A 12,213-nucleotide genomic window follows, 5' to 3' on the forward strand; every position below is an offset into this window, starting at 1 on the left:
GACATTTAATGTCGAACTTCCAGCATAAAAGGGATTGTTTTTGGCTTTCAGTTATGAATCTCTGAAGCAGAATGTGATCTAAGGGGTTTTGATGGCCTACTGCACATAAAGGGCATCATTACAAAATGCAAATTTGGGAATGCATGAAGTTCCATGGATGTTGCATGGGAACACTTACAGCAACATGCATGGAATGCCCCTTTCAAATAGAGTTATGTCTGAAAGGAAAGCATATTTACAAGGCCATGAAAAGTCATGCACCGGCGGTGCAATGGGCTTGTAAATAAGCCCCTCAGTGCTTAATTTGTAAAACAGTAAGTGCAGAGGCCCAATGTTTTGCTTAAAAGCCCTTGGCCGGTCCGACCAAAGGGTGCAGATTACAAAGGCTGTTAAATCTTGATTACACATCATGCTCTTTAATCCATAACCAGACACACCCAGGCCCCCTTCTGTCACTCTTCCAGGTTCTTTGTCATCCCTGCTTTCTCACTTTGTCACTGATTGTCTTTCTTTTTCTCCTTCTTTTCCCATGTGTGTTTTTTATTATATCTTGCTCTGGGTCAAAGTCTATTGAGGTAAAATAAATGCTGGTCATGAAAAATGAGTGATGGTGGGCCCCACTTGCAACCACCAGCTCAAATTAAGCTAGGTGCACATTATGATTGTATTTTATTACTCAAATGAGGTGCAGGGGTCGTATTTCCTTTGCTAGTTCTAGGCCCAGGAAATAAAATAAAATAAAAATATTCAGTGGGCCCGTGGCCCAGGTGCCACTGCACCTGCTGAGTTCCTGATAGCTACACCCCTATATGACAGACTTTTTCCCCATAGAAAATGTAACTCATCTCCCAGCTTTCATCAAGCTGGAGCTCAGAAGAATCAAACTCGAAAAAAACCTGGCTTAGTCACAAGGCATTTGAGCTGGAGCAGTATTTCCGACACAAATTTAGCAGTCATTTGAAGACATCGATCTATAGAAGCTCTTTTTGTAAGCATCCCTTTGGTTCAATACCATGGCCGCTCATCATGTGTAATATAAACGCTGTCTGGTATTTGTAACTGAGCTCCGATGCCCCCCTCCCTGCCTGGGCAGGCTGCTACTGGATGCAACAGGGGGTGGCGGGGTGGCAGTAACAGTCTCTCCCTCACTTGTGTCTTAGTAATCAGTTAAGGTCACCACTCACTGCGATGCAGGTCATACAGGGCCAGCGAGTCTCTGAGCAGAACAGGCAGAGAATGTCCAATTTGTTCTGTGCAGCCCTATCACAACCACCCCTATGCGTATCCATAGCAACCTCACCTCTCCTTGACCTGAGGATCTTTGACTGCTGGGCACGCGCAGCATTATATGGTGAATGCATGCATTGACTTTAAATACATAGCTGTATTGAGCAATGGAAGATGTCCTATAGCAATGACTAATGCATGTCACTGCGGGGGTGCAGGTACAAACCCTGAATTGTGTTAGGCTTGGCACAGATGCCTGTGGTGGAAACTAGAGTCTTTCATTCCTGCTGTTGTGATGCCACCATACAGTAGCCCCTCAGACTGGAACCGAAGTACCTCATTTAGCACTTGACTCTCACAGTAGAGATGGATGGAGATCCAAGGATGACTCGGGGAGGTGCTGTGGAATAGAAACATAGAATTAGGCAGACAAAAATGTGATATTCAATAAATCATTGTATGTTGAGTATTTTTTTTTTCTTTCAAAAAGAAAAAGGGCTTAGTGCATGCAAAACTAAATACTGCACACACATTTACAAATATTTACAACATGGCAGATGGAAAAAACAATTGCTACGCTTCAAAAAGGGCCATGAAAGCTTCAAGGGATGTGCCCTAAAGAAAGTCAGGCTGGTTAACTAGTCTCCTTGGGTCGGCACCTCCGCTAAGCCGTAACGTCGCCCCACTGAGCAGGTCAAAAAGGAAAAAATAAAATGATAACAACTCACTGGGCCCGATTCATAGAACTAACTTAAGACAAAATCCTAAACTTACTACTTTTGGTATTCACAGAAGTTAGGACTTTGTCTTAAGTTTGTCTTAAGACAAACTTAAGACAGACTTAAGACAGACTTAAGTTAGGATTTTATCTTAAGTTTGTCTTAAGTCTGTCTTAAATCTGTCCTAAATCTGTCTTAAGTCTGGCTTAAGTCTGTCTAAAGTCTGTTTTAAGGTTGTCTTAAGACAAACTTAAGACAAAATCCTAACTTCTGTGAATACCAAAAGTAGTAAGTTTAGGATTTTGTCTTAAGTTAGTTCTGTGAATCGGCCCCAATGTTATTATCATTTTATTTTTCCTTTCTTGCTCAGCGGTGTAGAGCTGCTCTGCTCACAGAGCAGGGTAGGGGAGAAGTGGTTTGCCCACTCCAAATGTGCATGACGCTTTGGCTGGCCGTCTTGGTCCGGCCAAACCGCCAAGAGCACTTTGCATGTTCTCCACCCAGGAAGCATTACAGCCTGGAGCAGCCGGGAGTCTCAAAATGGGCCCCTACTATGCCCGATTGACCAGAGTCCGGTCTGGACCATCCCAGAACAGGCTATCATGTCTAGGACAGCAGAGTCTTTCCCTCCACTTTTTGTGGCAAATGGGGCTGCCACATGGAGCCCAGAACCCAAGAACCCAAGAAGCTCTGACCGAGGTCACAGCCTCCTGCCCTGCTGGAGAATGGGGGAGAGGGCCTTACCCTGGCCTGTTGCTTCTAATTTGCCAGGCCCCCGCTCATTCTCAGGAGAATGTTAAGACTTGCGCAGGCCTGCGGATGGTACCTCGTGGATGGCACTGGACATCGTGGCTACCATTCGAGACCGGGCCCAGGCATCTACTGAGGGCTTTCTGGAGCTCATGCTCCAGCTCGGCGCCATGCTGGGCCTTCATGCTGCACTGGTCTAGGCTCTAGGCCTAAACCCAGAGGCAGAGCGACAGAAGTTTTCCCGATCTGAAGCCACCTTGCCCTGGGCAGTGACAGCTACAAACATACCGTGGGCCCAGGGCGCTGCCATGGGTGGGTGCCTTCTACCTTCCTGGAGCCCGGGACTGGGGAGCCAAGGAGGGTTAAGCCCAGCCCACATTAAACGCTTTCCCAACAGACCATCCTGGGAAGCCCATTTTTCTCAACTATTAAGCCAGATGAAGTGGAGGCCTACAGAAACCTGAGGAGGGAACAAAAGTTAGAGTTAGCCCTGCTGGCTGGCCAGCCGGCAGGTCATCTGGCTGCCTAGTCCACTGAGTTGTCTAGTCACACAGCCTACTGACAAGATGGCCCAGGATGACCCAGCAACCAGATTGCCCAGGATGAACAGAACCAGGACCCAGTCACAAGGCAGTCCGACGAGGTCAAAAGTAGCCATGCACTCTGAGGCCGGTGTTCGGAAGTCTCCTTCCTGGGGCTGCTTGCTTTCTGGCAACTCGTGCGGGAATAAGGGGATCCAGTGTCTGGCCATCTGGTCGCCCTGCTGACCCGCAAGGTATCCTGCCACCATCCCTGCACCCAGCAATGCATGGTGGGTTGTTAAGGCCCCCGTACCGGTCGACACGTGGTGAAGGTGGCTTCCCACAGGCCCACATTCCCCCTCTGTGTCTTTCCTGCTGTCCTGGCTCAGAGGTACCCAACCCCAGGTGTGGTAGAGGGGGTCTGCAGGCACCCACGGACGGAAACAATAGCTTGGCTCAGAGGATGACTTTCAATAGATTGCAGTGAGGTAGCTGCTCTCCTACCTACAAAACCCTGACCCAGAATAAGGTTGTTCATTGGGTGCCCCACGAACATGTGAGGAACTAAGGGTGATAGAGGTGGCCCCCTTCCCTCTGCACTCCGGTCCCCAAGCGAGCAGCTCTATGCACCGCCCCAAGAGGACAGCTATCCCAGGCCAACCAAGGCTCCACAGCGCTGCGGTATTGTTAAGGCTTAGTGGGCATTCAGTCATAATCCCACAGATGGTAGTTTAGCCCTATTGCCTCCTCAGCCAAGCTAATCTGTCTCACAACAGTCTAAACCCAGCTCACATTCCCTATTAGTGGGTGAACAATCCAACGCTTGGTGAATTCAGCTTCACAATGATAGGAAGAGCCGACATCGAAGGGTCGAAAAGCAATATCACTATGAACGCCTGGCCACCACAAGCCAGTTACCTCTCTGGTAACTTTTCTGACACCTCCAGCTTGAAACCCAAAAAGTCAGAATGATTATGAGGCACCGCTTTCATGTTCTGTATTCATGCTGACTATCGAGATCAAGCAAGCTTTTGTCGTTCTGCTCTGCAGGAGCTTTCTGTTCTCCCTGAGCTCGCGTTAGGACACCTGTGTTATTGTTTGACAGGTATACCACCCCAGTCAAACTCACCTCCTGCCACTGTCCTCGGAGTGGGCTGCGCCAGGCTGGTGCCAGGCGCTTGGAGACAGAAGCAAGAGCCCCATCGGACTCACCCCTGTGCCTCACCGGGTAAGTCAAAAAACAATAAGAGTAGTGGTATTTCAGCAGCGGCCAGAGGGCCTCACACTTATGATACACCTCTCATGTCTCTTCACAGTGCCAGATTAGAGTCAAGCTCAACAGGGCCTTCTTTCCCTGCTGATTCTGGCAAGTCTGTTCCCTGGGCTGTGGTTTCGCTAGATAGTAGATAGGGACAGTGGGAATCTTGTTCATCCATTCATGCACGTCACTAATTAGATGACAAAGCATTTTTCCATTATTGTACCACCATGCGGTGGCTCATTCTGGGTTATTGCTGCTGCCCATTAGCATCATATCGATCTTGTTTCCAACAACACAACACTTGTTCCAGAGCACAGCTACACTTAAAGCTGTCCTTACAGGAACAGGAATCAAGCATAGGATAGAGATAGTACACCCTCCAGTGCTACTCTACAAATATAAATTGTCTGCAAACGGTCCTGAGAAAATTAAGGTATGATCAGCAGGACATTATTAATCAATATGTAATATATACTGTTTATGTGTAAGCAATTACTTGAAATCAATCCTGAATTCAACATATATGAATTATCAGGATGTACACTTTTATATCTAAATTCACACACACACACACACACAACTACAACTATAATACTAAAAATTAGTGACTAAACATTCCTTATTCTAAAGCTATAGTTAAATTATAAACATGTTAACTGTAAACAACTTTATAAACAAACTCTAAATGTGTTATCTATACTAGATTGAAATATCAACAAAGAAAAATTCCTAAAACAGTATACTAACAAAGATCAAATATGTGTGGTGCAAAATAGTGTACATCTGAGTGTTAAGTTTAACAGTTAATTTTCCAAGAATACTTGGCACATTTTAAGAGTCCCCATTAAAGTAGTCAGTTAAACAATTTTCTTAAATGGGAAAGACATTTGCAAACCAAGATCAGCCAGAGCAACATAATTACATTGCGGCCAAATACCCGGACATCCTACAATAAAACCATTACATTTCACAGTGGAACAGCTGGTGAGATTTTTGATTTCCTGTAATGAATCCTGACAATGTTTAACTTTACTCTAAAAAACGACTTCAAGGGAATTTTGTGAGTTTTCATTTCAAAATTGGACACCAATCAGCGAAACAGTGCCACCTTTTGTAAATGCTACATCTTGTTTTTGTAGTTCACCTTGACTGTTTTTGACATGAGTTTCCCTATATGTCATCCAACCACATCTTTTTGCTTTATCAATGAGAAGTTCCAAAATGTTGTTATGTCTTTTGATCCTAATGTTCTTGGTTTTAGGACATGTACCTGAAATGTTAGCAATTGTTTCACAAACATCTTTCCAATATCTACAAATAGCAAATGTTCGATTTCTACCTCTACTGATGGTTTCTCTGGTGTACAAAACATTTGCTCATAGGATCAGCACAGCTTTGTATTGGTTTTCCTTTAGCTTGTTGTGTTTGCTAATCCAGAAATTCAAGGTTGGATTGTTTTCTAAATAGTTTATACCATCACCCTGGACAGGGATATTTTTCCATTTCTCAAATTCCTCTGTTCTCCAATCATGTGCTGCTAACGACTGCAACTCATAGGTCAGGAATCTACTGTTTACAATGTTAAGTTTGTGAGTTTTGATGATATTATTGGTCTTTTTATTTATTACTTCTCCTGCATACATGTTAGAGTGAACAATGTACATATCTGGAGTTTCTCTGAGGTACACTAGATTGTTGATTTAAAGCGTCCTATTGTTGTGTATAGCTTTGGTATGCTGAGGCCCACCATATGATCTTTTGGAGTAGAGGAGACCTTTGCAGGTGTATGCAGGTAGGTGGTGGAAGTGTTTGACATATATATTTTTTTATGCAGAATGATTAGATTGTTTGCATATGTGCCTGCCATTTCTAATTTAAATGACAATTTAGGAACTAGACACTGGCACAAGGTTTTAACTTTTTAGTTGGCTTCAGTGGTAAATTGTCAAGTTTTTTAGCCCAATTTGTGAGAGTCTCATTTATTTTGCTGTTACTTGTATGGCCGGTGGGTGGATCAAAGTTCAATCCAATTTATCTCTCACAGTCACATGGATGAATGTTCTCAATATCTTGTTTTTTCAAATTGCCATGGTTTTCAGTTATTCACCAGGATTTTACCTTTATGGTGACTTATGAAAAAAAATGTGTGTCTTTTTCACATTTAGTTTTAAACCTGTTGTTATACAAAATTTTTCAATGATTTTCAGATTAATACTCATTCATTCCCAGCTGTGGCTGAGTAATGCTATATCATCGGCAAAGGGTAGAGCAGTGATGTGCTCAACAAGACAATCTGAGCTGAATGTGAAGCCATTGTCAATTTTCTGAAGATCACAGATTAGGGGATCCATGGCAATGTTAAATAACAGTGGGGATAACAAATCACCTTGTTTTACTCCATATTTCATTGTTATTACTGGTGTGGATTCATTATTTTTGCCCTTGAAATATGTTGTTGAGTCTGTGTACAAATCCTTTATTACATCCCTGATGTATGAAGTAACTCTATCGCTTTCAAGACTCGGTAAAATGTGACCATGGATGACAGAGTCAAAAGCTTTGGAGATGTTTGTGAACATCACTGCATGTGAGGGTTTACTCTTTAAAGCCACTTTTAAAATATTCTGAAGAAGAGTCAGATTTTTAAGACAACCTTTCACTTTCATGAAGCCTTTTAGTCTCATATTCAGATTAACAAATTAAGTAAGTTTTTAGTCAAGAAATTTGTAGATAGCTTCATGAATGCTGTACCAATTATAATTGGTCTCCAGTTGCTTATTTAATTTAGTTCACTGATCTGTACATCCTTTGGGATTAGTATTGAACGTTTTTTCTTTGTATATTCTGGGACTCTTCTCATAGTATGCCAAGTCGATAATACTTTGGGCAGAAGATATTACCATTGTTAAGATCATTAAAGCCTATATTGTCAGGCCCCACTGCTTCATTGAAGTTTGATTCTTTGAAAGCTGTAGTTATTTTAAGCAGTGTAATTTATTTGCATAGTCTTTCAACATCCCATTTTTCTGGTAGCCTATCAATAGGGATGAATTTTGGGTTTTTCTTGTACTCTTTTTCTATAACTTCGGAGTTTTGAAAGATATAATCAGCACTTGTTTGGCAAGTGGCATCTTCTGTGCCATGAATGATTATCCTGAAAATGTTCTTTTTGTCTTTCTTAAACTTTGCCTGGTATTCCTTATAGCTGCCTTTTACTTTTGCATGTATTTTCTTATGCGTTTTATTGAGCTTTCCATTTGTCTTGTCTTTGTTGGGTATGTTGTTTTGGACTGGAGCATTCGGATGCACCGTTTGAGCAGTATTGACAGGTTCATTACTGGGTTCACTTGGAAGTTCATTGTGATTGACTGGCATAGGACTTATATCGCTGGTGTTTTCTGAAGTATAAGTCACAGTTGCATTGGATTTTGGGAGTATTTCTGAGCTTCTGAAACTGTCATTCAGATCATCAAAGTTTGTGATTTTTGGCGCACACTTTCTGTTGAAAAAGTCCTTACACCTTTCTCTTGCTATGTCCACTGATATTTCAGGTTCATTCTTGGAGTAGCTTTCAGTGTTGTTGGATGTTTGCAGTACATCCTTTGCCTTTTTTAAATTGTATCTCTTCTATCCCTTCTTATTTGTGCAATTTATTTCCTGTTTTTATTGTCAAAATGCAGACCATGAGCACATTTATATTTATTTGTTTTTGTATACTTTTTCCAATTCAGTTAACAGCAGTAGTTCTTCTTCTGATGACAATTTGGATGGTTTGCTGCTTGCTAGAGCTGCAAGTCTAGAATCATTTTGCATATTTTTATGTGCATGCCGAGCATGTTGTGAAATTCAAATTTTTGTTCTGAGGTCACAGAAGCTATAGAGGAATTGTAGCTCTCCTTTTTTTGTTCTGTCTTTCCGTTTTTCGTAGTGGCATGCAATGGTGTGAAATGTGGCTTTCTTGTCACATTTTGAAGAACATGTTTTGAGGTAAAATCCTCAATGTTTATTGGAGACATGTTTTCTGAGCTCTTTGAAAGGTCCCATTAATTCTCAATGTATTATTGAGTCTATCGTTGACCTCATAAACATCAAGTAAATTCTCGAGTCTTGATGAGACAGTGTCAATCTTAGCTGAAGAGACCACAAATCAATACTTTCACTGAGATCTATAAGGACCTCATCTTAAGTTAGTATGGAGGTAAACAGGGTTAAACAGCTTGGTTTTATCAGCGGTGGCTCCTTCGCTATAGTGGAGGAGCATACCCCCTCCCAAAAACGGCAGGAAAGGAGATACAAAAATACACTCGTTTAATTTCTCCTTTCCTGCCAAGTCTTGGAGGCAGGGCCTGCATGGTGACGGCACTGAGGGGAATAGTAGTGCACTCGCTTCACTGTGCATGATGGTTTGGCTGGCCGTCTCAGGCTGGCCAAACCATCATGGGCACTGAATCTCTCTCCAACCCCAGCAGTATTGCTGGGGTTGGAGAGAGCAGGCACAGACTCTCAGTCAGTCCTGGAGTGCCAATCAAGGGCACTCAGGCCAATCCTGAAGCTGATATCAAGTAAGAGCAGCTTCAGGATTTGCCGCAGGGCATTCTGGGAGCCTGTGCCTGAAGCAGAGGAGCGGGATGCGGCCGGCTGAAGGTACCCTTTTTAAAAATTATTATTTTTTATTCCCCCCTTCGCAACCCCTATGCCCCCCTCACCCCACCTCACCCTGACGCTCATCCCAAATATGGGCAGCTACTGGATTCTATTAGCTGTTATTTAATGTGTTGTTAGAATTGGGTGTCGAATTGACAAAATTGATAAGGAGGTTGATGATTTGTGGAAAAGACAGCACCTCCTTTCACCATCTTAATGTGGTTTTTAATCTCCATGAACTACCCCATCTGGAATTGTGATAGTTAATTTTGCCATTTCTCACTATCTTGCTCACAGCCATGATAAAACCTTGTTTGGCCTATCTCTATAGACTTCTCCCCAAAGAGTTAGTGATCTACAAGTGGATCCCGACCGAAACAAGAAGAACGGTGACACAGGCCCTCGTAAACAGCAGACTGGACTACGGCAACACACTCTACGCAGGAATACCAGCCAAACACCTACGACGACTACAACGCATCCAAAACGCCTCCGCCCAACTGATCCTCAACGTCCCCCGCCGCATCCACATCACCCCCCACCTGAGAGACCTACACTGGCTCCCTGTCAATAAGAGGATCACCTTCAAGCTCCTCACCCACACACACAAAGCACTCCACAACGCCAGACCAGCCTACCTTAACAGCAGACTCAGCTTCTACACCCCAACCCACCAGCTCCGCTCCGCCAGCCTCGCCGCTGTCCCCTGCATCCAACGAACAACCTCCGGCAGCAGATCCTTCTCCTACCTCACCGCCAAGACCTGGAACACCGTCCCTGCCCACCTACGGCAAACCCAGGACCTACTCGCTTCAGAAGACTCCTCAAGACCTGGCTCTTCGAGCAGTAGCGGCACCCCCCCCTCTCCTCAGCGCCTTGAGACCCTCACGGGTAAGTAACGCGCTTTACAAATACATTGATTGATTGATATAGAGACAGTAACCAGCTGGACCACTTGGAGGTAAAGGCCACTACGACTGAGAAGAAGTTAGGAGTGTCATAATTACTCTGGTCATTTACCCGTGATGCATTGAATTTCTTCACATTCAGAGTTCTGGCAGAATTTACATCTCGTCAACACCCACCTCGGGACTTCGCAATGCTTTGTTTTAATTAAACAGTCAGATTGCCCTGGTCCATACCAGTTCTAAGACATCTGCTAGGCACCGGCCGAAGCAGAACGCCGGTCCCACGCCCAAGGGAAGGGGCAAGGGGAGAGGCAACCACCGCAGCTGGGGCGATCCACAGTAAGGACCTGGCTCGAGTCTAGAGTTGCAGCCACCCGGGGGCGATCATTTTGTCCCCAAAGCCTATAATCAATTCTTTTACCAGATAAAACTAGGGGTTCCAAGCACTAGCTATCCTGAGAGAAGCTTCGGAGGAAATCAGCTACTAGATAGTTCGATTAGTCCTTCACTCCTATACCCAGGTCATATGACCAATTTGCATGTCAAGACCACTATAGACCTCCAACAGAGTTTCCTCTGGCTTCACCCTGACCAGGCATAGTTCACCATCTTCCGCACGCTTATGCTCCACCTCCCTGGTGGAGCTGGCAAGACGGGCCTGTGGAGCTCCCACTGCTGGCTTCGTGGTAGGATTCCACCTCAGACGGCACCCGCCAGCCCTCGCCTTCATTGAGCCACAGAGTTTCTCTCAGCACTCTGATTTGTGCATGTGTTAGACTCCTTGGTTTATATTTGAAGATGGGTCAGGTGGGCAACCGACATCGCCACAGACCCCTAGAGCCCAGCGTGGACATCACCGCCCAGTAGTGCAATGCGGTCATGGTGCACTGAGCATAGTCCACTCCAATCAGCAGTCACGCTAGGAGCAGGGGGCCCCATCTCCCTTCCCAACCTCGGTGCATCCCAAAAAGTTGGCCAAGAGCAGTTGCTAGGGGAGGGAGCAGAGGTTGTAGAATCTCCTTCTGCGTCGCAGAAATGGCAAGGCTGCTGCCAGGGGGGCTGTAACACTCTCTGCTGGAGCGGAGAGCCACCTGCCAACTTGAAGCCTTACCAGCCAACTTGAAGTCAGTCATCGCGCACCACTGGGGATGAAATGCGCCCGTGCAAGGGACGGGTGCGCCCGGGCAGCAGTCCCATGCAGGATCTGCCCTCCAGGGTGACCGACCTTCCTGTCAGGTAGAATCTTACGGCCAGACAGCACACACCCCACCCATTTATCACTCGTTGGTTTCACGTCCTCTTGAACTCTCTCTTCTAAGTTATTTTCAACTTTCCCTTATGGTACTTGTTGGCTATTGGTCTTGAGCCTGTATTTAGCCTTACATGGAGTTTCCCACCCACTTTGGGCTACATTCCCAAGCAACCCAATGCCAGAAAGTCGGTCTTCTGTACACCACATTTCCTGTGCCAGCTGCCGGGCCAGGGATTCAGCACTGGTCTCTTCACTCTTCACTCATCATTACTGAGGGAATCCTGGTGAGTTTCTTTTCTTCTGATTAGTAATATGCTTAAATTCAGCAGGTCACCACATCTGATCTGAGGTCGTAGTTGGCTTTTGAAATGTGGCGGATTCGGGGTACATCGACCCCGGGGCTGCAGGGTCAAAGTCACGGCGGAGCTGCGGCAGGGACAGGGGAGCACCCACTGGCCTGGCAGGGGGGTGTCTTCACTGGAACCCAGACACAGAGGTGGGCACTAGAGGAAGAGTGCACAGGCAGCCATGGGACACCACAGATAGCCACACGTGACACACAGCCAGGCACCCTGTGTAAAGCCTAGGGCAAACCGGTCACCAGCCTCCACCCAACCAATGTGGGAGGGAAGGCTAGGCGCGGCGTGGCATACCTCTGTGATAGGACCGGGGGAAAGGATCCTGAAAGGGGCGATCCGGCTAACCTTATGGAGGGACGAAGGGAGCAGAGCTACTCTGCGACAACCCCAGCCGCAGTCCTGGGAAACCCCAGGGCAATTGACGAACGAGTAACCCTCAGACAGTCATTACCCTGGTGGAACCTGGGGCTGCAAGGAGTGTTCGAAGTGTTGATGATCAATGTGTTCTGCAATTCACACAAATTCTCACAGCAGTTGCAGGAGAGGCGTAAGGAAGGCGGTGCCGTCTTTCC

At 45.5% G+C, this 12,213-nt stretch overlaps 1 pseudogene; it reads right to left on the minus strand.

Moving 5' to 3' along the window:
* Positions 1-3,659: 3,659 nt before the first annotated feature.
* Positions 3,660-11,635, minus strand: LOC146830626 (28S ribosomal RNA; annotated as a pseudogene).
* Positions 11,636-12,213: the final 578 nt, after the last annotated feature.

This window comes from Triturus cristatus, chromosome 5_1, assembly GCF_964204655.1.
Source record: "Triturus cristatus chromosome 5_1, aTriCri1.1, whole genome shotgun sequence".
Lineage (NCBI taxonomy): Eukaryota > Metazoa > Chordata > Amphibia > Caudata > Salamandridae > Triturus > Triturus cristatus.